At 38.7% G+C, this 7,500-nt stretch overlaps 1 protein-coding gene across 2 annotated transcripts in view; it reads left to right on the top strand.

Moving 5' to 3' along the window:
* The window catches only part of LOC138003582 (uncharacterized), a 75,697-nt gene extending 75,412 nt beyond the window's left edge, over nt 1–285 (top strand). For both annotated transcript variants that reach the window (XM_068849708.1, XM_068849707.1), the window contains one exon: nt 1–285. This exon is cut by the window's left edge and continues 527 nt beyond it. The gene's annotated coding sequence lies outside the window, so the exon portion shown is untranslated.
* The last annotated feature ends 7,215 nt before the right edge of the window (nt 286–7,500 follow it).

Genomic DNA, 7,500 nt, shown 5'->3' with positions numbered 1-7,500 from the left:
GCCTTTTGTTTAGCACTGAAGTTTAATACATCGAAATTGGATTATTTTGTGCCAGTATACCTGTCTTTTTGAATAGGAATGAGGCTGGAATTGACTTTGTTTCCATGCTCACCTCATTTTGTCTTACGATATTGGGTGTAACTAGAATACAGTTTACCGTAGGAAACAAGGAGACAGAGTCCACTCCTTTTATTAAATTTTTCTATGCTATTAGTTTTAAAGGAAACCTCCACTCTTACTACAGAAGAGTTTAAACCGAAGAAAATAATATTTCCAGACAAATTTGTTCGAAATTTGTTTTAAAAAAGGGGTTCATATCAGGAAAAGTGAATTGTAAAATCACTAATTTTCACTTTCAAATTTCGTGGGCGCCGCCACCTTGAATAATTATGATGTACGGTTGCCCTACTATTCTGACACAAAGAGCTCTTGTCTAATAACAATAGGGCAACCGTTTACGTCACAATTATTCAAGATGGCGGCGCCCGCGAAATTTGAAAACAAAAATACGCGATTCTAAGACTGATTTATTTCGGATACAAACGCTTTCTTTGAAAAAATATTAGACTGATTTGACTGAAAAGGTTATTTCCTGTTATTTAAAGATTTTTTGTTGTTGTTGAAGTGCAGGTTCCCTTTAAGACATATGATCTTTTCTTTTTCATAGTTAAACTTAACGTTTGACTTAAAGGCGGTTATGCTGGGAAGAATCTGGCTTCTTCTGCAGTCCTATAAGTATAATGTAGCAATCAATATTCAAGTATACATCACAAGGGACATCAGCCACCTTTCGATCAGGGTACTAGTGTGTCAGAGTGTTTAGCTCTGAGCACCCTCATCAGGTTTGAAGAGATTTTTCCCTCATGTGCTTGCTCAGAATTAACGGTTTGTTTAATTAATCAAGGATTCTCGATATATTGCATCACATTCGAAAATGCATTCTTGGTTATAGAACGTTTTCACGTGACGTAACGGCGGCCATGTTGGTGTTCCAAAACAAAAGAATTGTGGCCATGTTGGTGTACCAAAAGAATCATCCGTGAATTGAACACTATTTTTATACAAATACTTTTGTATTTATTTTTTTTTTTATTTCCTTTAAAAAATTGGCTATGAAATGGCATTTTAGTTCATTACAATAGTTGTATGCTTGTAAGAGTAACAAAATTCATACAAAATCGTCATCATCCTTCTAGTGCATGACTGTTCGTGAGGAAAAACAAAATAACCTCTACAAGTAAATTTAAGTTTAAGAAACAAACAACACCAAAGATCGACGTTGTAGTCCGAACCGTAATTTTCCCTCTTGAATAGTTTTAGCAACTATTCACCGAAGTGGTGGTGGCAAGTAGCGGCTCGGTAAATATCCACCATGCCACTAGCCACCGACACAGAGGTGAATAGTTGTTTTAGTGTATACTAAAAAGTGAGATAATATAGCACAAAAAGATGATTTTCACTCATTTATTCCTGCAAAGATTACAACATTTTCGGGCGCAAATTGCGTGCAAATTGCTCGTAGGTGAATAGCAAAGGATATCCGGAGTTTGAGTAGCCAATCAGCGCGCGAGTTCAACGCTATCCACTGTTTTAGTATATACTAAAAGTTTTTTATTTAAAAACGACTTGGCGGAACTTTGGTGCCGATAGAATCACTGCCCATCTTTTGTTTTATTTAAAGGGCCTATTAAATATCATTTTAGCTCAATACAAGAATGGTGTATACTTGTAGGAGTAACAAAATTCATACAAAATGTATCCATCCTTCTAGTGTGTGAAATAAAATAAATAAAACGCCCTCTTCAGCCTCGGAAACAACAAAAAAAAAAACACCATCTGTTGTCTTAACACAAGACTGAAAGCAAATGAAAGTCATTGCGATCTTCATTTGAATTGGGTACAACATTGAGTTAGCCGGTGTGGTCTTTTGCAATAGGTCACTTCAGAAAATACCATAAAACTCTTTGTTTGTCCCCATAGTTTTGCATAAGCATTGTTTCCGGTTTCTCTTGGGACTTACAATGGTCCCCAGAGAAAACAAAACCAATGCTTATGCAAAATTTGGAGGGACAAACAAAGATCATTATGGTATTCTTCGAAGTGGCCTATGTCTTATTGTGCCTTTATTTGTCGATGGTGACTCGGTAATACTCGGAAAAAATCCGAGTGCTGCTTTGCGGGAGTCGAACCGAAGTACGACCTTCCGATTACTAGATTGTTCGGCCATACTGCTAGGAAGTAAATTGTCGAAATGGAGCGCATTCGTGATTATGGTGAAAGAGATGTTATATGATAATCCCGGTTGATGAAATGGAGAGATGTATCTTTACCGACGGTGATTCGAAACAAAAATTCTTTTGAAATTTGCTCGTCGTAGCGAGGCTAGAAAGACTTATTAGCATTAAAAGAAAATAATATTTATTTGCCTCCACCATGAAAGAGGTCTATAGTTCAATGAATTAGGTGAATTCCCTCCCCCCCCCCCCCCCCCCCTTACCCACCCTTTCATGGTGCTAATGATAAAAAAATTGGATATCAATAAAATCTCGTCAAAAGCTGTCGTTTTTTCTCATTTCTAGGTTTTCTTTGTTTGAAAATGTACATCAAGAGTCAGCAACATCTGCCCGTCAGTGAGGCAGTGCGGCCCAGTGGTTAGGGCGCTTGCCTTGAGATCCGGGGATCCCGGGTGCAAGATACGTCTCCACCACTTGTTGAATTTGTGCCTGGTAGTCCCTGGTTTATCTCCTCATGATCAGCTGCTCTTGGAAATAGCCAAGTAGCTTGTTTAATGTTCTGTTCTGTCATGATTGTGTTTCATTGGCCCTAAAAAGCTCCTATGGGGTTGGTTAATTAAGTAGTTATTGTATTGAGAGCCTGTAGTTTATGTATCCAGCGTTCATCCGAGAAAGAACCTCGTTTTCACTGATGCTTCAAATTGTCGGCGGCCATCATTATGCAGCGATCTATTGCTGATTTCTGCACGAAAAAAAGGTAAAATACTCTTTCACTCAGCATATTGTGATTTTGGTGTTACATTTACTAATAACGGGGACAAATCATTGTCTTTGCAAGGTAAAATAGTTTCTAGTACTTTTTCAGCGAAACTTCCAAACTGATCGAGACAGTGAAACTGATCGATTAAGAAGTCCTGCTGTTACAACGAGTGTGTCAAGTAAGTGATAAAGGCAATATTCAGTAGTCATAAACTAAAATTTTGTTAATACAAGACTACTATTTTTACTTGAAAATTTTGTATTCTCCTTGACCAAAGCGTTTTCGATTACCTATCTCGTTCCCAGGGTCTCCATTGTAGTTGTCATTGACAAAGAGACCCTGGGAACGAGGTTGGTCCGATTACCAATCCAAATCAAAAGAGTTACTTCTGTAAGCAGTTGTTAGAGATTTTCGTTTGGATTCCATCCCTTTGTTTAATCTGATCGGAATTAAACTTTAAATCTGGCACAATCGACTAAGGAGCATCCGTGTTTGTGCAGTAGACACGGGGCCCGGTGTAATACGATAGCAGATTCGATCAACGGACGGTGGCGATACGATTTTTGGACACAATTTGTCTGGAATTGCAATACCGCCTAAGCAAAGAAAACAAGCAGCCTACGAACTCTTTGCTCTTATTGCTGCAGTTATTGTAAACCAAGTCCTCTAAAAGTATAGCTGGCATCGCCAAAATACTGCAAAAGAAGTGGATCACGTGCCGACAGGCGAGTTGGGGAAACCTCTGTAACATGCCTTTCGGCTTTGGCTTCCAAACATGCGAGAGCGCCTCGAGGTTCTTGCTGTACCAGTAGGTAGCACAGAAGATGACGGATCGTTCTCCTGCGTAAGAAGGAAACATGCTTAGCTAAGGAACACAACGACGTTCGAGCGACTTTCTGACTTTTTGCTGTGCGATACACAAACATTGTTCCGGTTAGTCGAGACAAGGTGCATGAAAAATACATCGGCAAACACCCGAGAGAATTATTTCGGCATCCCTTTTTAAGAACGTTAACGTTGTGAGTATCGCTGTTGCCCGTTTTTACTCAATTTGGGAAGGTTATTTCTAATTTCTAATTGTTTCGCTCTTCCAAAATTTAGCGGCATTATTCTATGTTGTACGCTGTATACTGTTGTATTGTAAAACCTTTGCCACGTACCGAGCGTGTTATTAACTAGTTAAATTCTAAACTTGAAAACGTTTCGCCTTCCCGGCCTCTTCCCTATCTTCTTCATTCAAACATCTACAATTAACGTTCTGCCTCCCATGGGAGACCATGTAGATCTTATGCAAATACAAGTACAAATCCAGAAACCTAAACAATATTAATATTAAGAATTGAAGAGGCCGGGGAGGCGAAACGTCTTCAAGTTTAGAATTTAATTAGTTTATAACACGCTCGATACGTGGCAAAGGTTTTACAATACAACAGCATACAGCTTACAACACAGAATAATGTCGATATCCAACTTTGCCTATGCAAGAATCAAAGATCTGACTAAGTTAAAAAAAATTGCGGCATGCATTAGTATTTCGAGTCTTTTGATAAATTTCAAGTATGTATATTCAGTTTGTCAGAAGAAAGCTTCAAACCACTTTTGATGAGTTTATCCACCCCCAACCCTCTCCCTCCCTTCTCCGCCTCTGAAAAGGTTACGTTTTTCTGCGACTGACAATCATTATAGCCGCACGGGTCAAAGTGTCACCTTTGTAATTGTGATTGGCAGATCTCAATCGACATTGCCGGTTTTCTCTCTAGCTTGCGTAGCAAGAGCTGAAAGGGGATGGAAATAAGGAGGCGCAGAGAATGCGAGTGCTTCGATTTGAGTACTCTCTGTGCGTCCCTCCTTCTCTCCACTTTTAGCTACTTTTAGCGCTTGCTTCGCAGGCTAATTTCTTTCGTGAAAGCTGACAAAGTTAATTTCTAAGGAAACTGTGTTGTGTCTGAAACACTAGAATTTGGTTGTATCCGCTGTGTTGAGAAAGATAAATTGACCTACGCAGGGAGGCTGAAAAACAGAAACAACGGCGTTGGAGAAATATAAAATGAAAGTTCAAATTTGGGTTTTTGCGTTTTGAGGGAATTTTAAGTCACATAGTGGAGTAGCGGTTTTAGTGAGAACATGGAAACAAGAAAGTTGAGGACGAAGGAGAGGCATATTCATATAGACAGTTTATTAATTAATTAATTAATTAATTTATTTATCTATTTATTTCTCTCCTCCTACCATATTAATTACAATAAATATATATAAATTTAAGGAAGAACAAATATTGAAGTTCAAACATTTTTACATCTTAGTTGCTTGGATGTAATATAGCAAAAACGAGTGCGGGTGTTTGCACACACCGAGAAACAGGCGCAGGCCAAGTGCTTTTATTGTTTTGAGGTGATTGGAACCCCGGATGAAACTCGACACACCAGTTTTTGAGATTACTTCTCAAACGCAACAATAAAAAATATGTCCTCCCCAAATGAAAGAACAATAACTTCGCAGCCGTGCAATTTTGCCATTTTCCGTAACATTACGTTAACATGCATGATCAGGTCGCACAGCTTCCCAAAATCATTGAAGAAATTGATGCAGTAACCTTGAATTACTGGCTTACCAAGTTTGTGATGGAAGTGGCCAAGACGCCCGGGGGGAGATATCTACCGAAGACCGTTATGGACCGTTTATCCGACGCTACCTGGAGGAGAAGAATGGTAGAGAGGCCTTAAATCCTCTTCATAATAGCGACCGAAGGTGAGGTAAATAGCTATCATTTGTTCAATAAAAATGTACAGCTATGAAAGTTATAGTTTGTTTTTATCGTCTCGTTCCAGGGTTCACCCTATTTCGTCAATCATCCGTGAAAATCAAGGTTAATTACATCAAATAATACTCAGGTCATTTTTGGAATTGTTGGTAACAATGTATTAGTGAAAAATGCTCAATGTGTAATCAAAATCACGTTTAATCTCAGATCAAAACCCTTACGAATTTCAACTGAGTATTCATTGGGTATCAAGGTTCGTGCAAGTGACCCAAATATCCCTAATTTATTGGCTGTGACCCTAATGAATAATTAATGACTTTGAGAAGGAGAGGGAAACAACTGCAGCGAGCACCACTGAACATCTAAGTTATCTCTTTTGTGCTTCATTATTTACGATCAAGGTTCTTTCGAAAAAGGATTGAAGTGAACTGTCAGAAATTTATTGAATTGCATGTGCTTTGTAACACGGATTGTGTGTCTTGCTTGCACGCACACAATTGAAATAGGAAGGGGTTTTTGCCTCTAATAGCAAATATGTTGTTTGTTTCAATAAATGTTTTGCTGGAAAAGGTTTTTGTGAGATTTCCAGCCTTTGTGAATTTAACATGTGGTGTAATCTCGAGCTTAACAAATTTGCATACATGCTTGTGCAGCCAAAAGTACAATAACAAAACTGAACGTAGCAAAACTCTCCCAGAAGAAACTCTTGGTGTGGGAATCAGACCCCACATCCTAATTCCTCCATTGGCGCGTAACCACAATTCCTTGCACCTTTAATCTTATCGCGACCACAATTTCTTGTGCTATCTACTGCCGCTTCTGGTATTCTATTTGTAAATTTCCTTTACTTGAGTGAAAAATGTAATATTTAGCGCTCGAAGGAATGAAGTGTGTTGAAATATCTATTACCCCAGGCAAGTGTGTCATAGGTTAGAACTTTCATGATAGCCTCCTATGTAAAGCAAGTCATATGCATGGCAATACCACGTATATCATAAAACCCAAGTCTTCTGCTGCCGCATGCAACTTCGAGTCAGCTCTCTAATCGGTTATCGGTTTCAGTGTTTATATTCATATTATATCCATTCAGCCTCAACATTGCAACATTATTAGGGAACAAAGAACTGTACTATGCACTTGCCTTTACTCGAAATCGGACCCTCCAGATCTATAGTCCTGTGTCTTCTTCAGCGACGAACGTGATCAACCCTTTACTCGAACTCGGACCCTTTACTCGAACCCTTTACTCGAATTCGGACCCTTTACTCGAATTCGGACCCTTTACTCGAACTCGGACCCTCCAGATCTATAATCCTGTGTCTCAGGTCTTCAGCGACGAACTTGATCAACCCAACACTGCTGTTTTCATTGTTTACATTTGTATACTGATAAGTCATAATTGATATCGATGTATAATAACCAAAACTAATCCTAACCTGATCCTATTTTTGAATTCGCTGGGTTTAATTTAGGCTCCAAACAAGTTTCCTCAATTGAGTGCATATTCAAGGTAGGTAAAATGAGAATCACCAATTTAACCTAGGGAAAAACGGATTCAATCTGAGAACGGATTTTACCGTCAACATATACACCTTGCAATAGGCCATTTTCGATATATTAAATATTCATCTTGAAAGTGAGGCAGTGAGGACAAATACAATAGAAACACGTGGGAATTACTGTGAAAAATATTTACATATCATCCACTTTCCTTTGTCTTTGTCCTCACTGACTCGCTATCAAGC

The sequence above is a fragment of the Montipora foliosa genome, chromosome 5, assembly GCF_036669935.1.
Source record: "Montipora foliosa isolate CH-2021 chromosome 5, ASM3666993v2, whole genome shotgun sequence".
NCBI lineage: Eukaryota > Metazoa > Cnidaria > Anthozoa > Scleractinia > Acroporidae > Montipora > Montipora foliosa.
The sequence above is the reverse complement of the archived record's forward strand: the minus strand, read 5'-3'. Positions and strand labels throughout refer to the sequence as shown.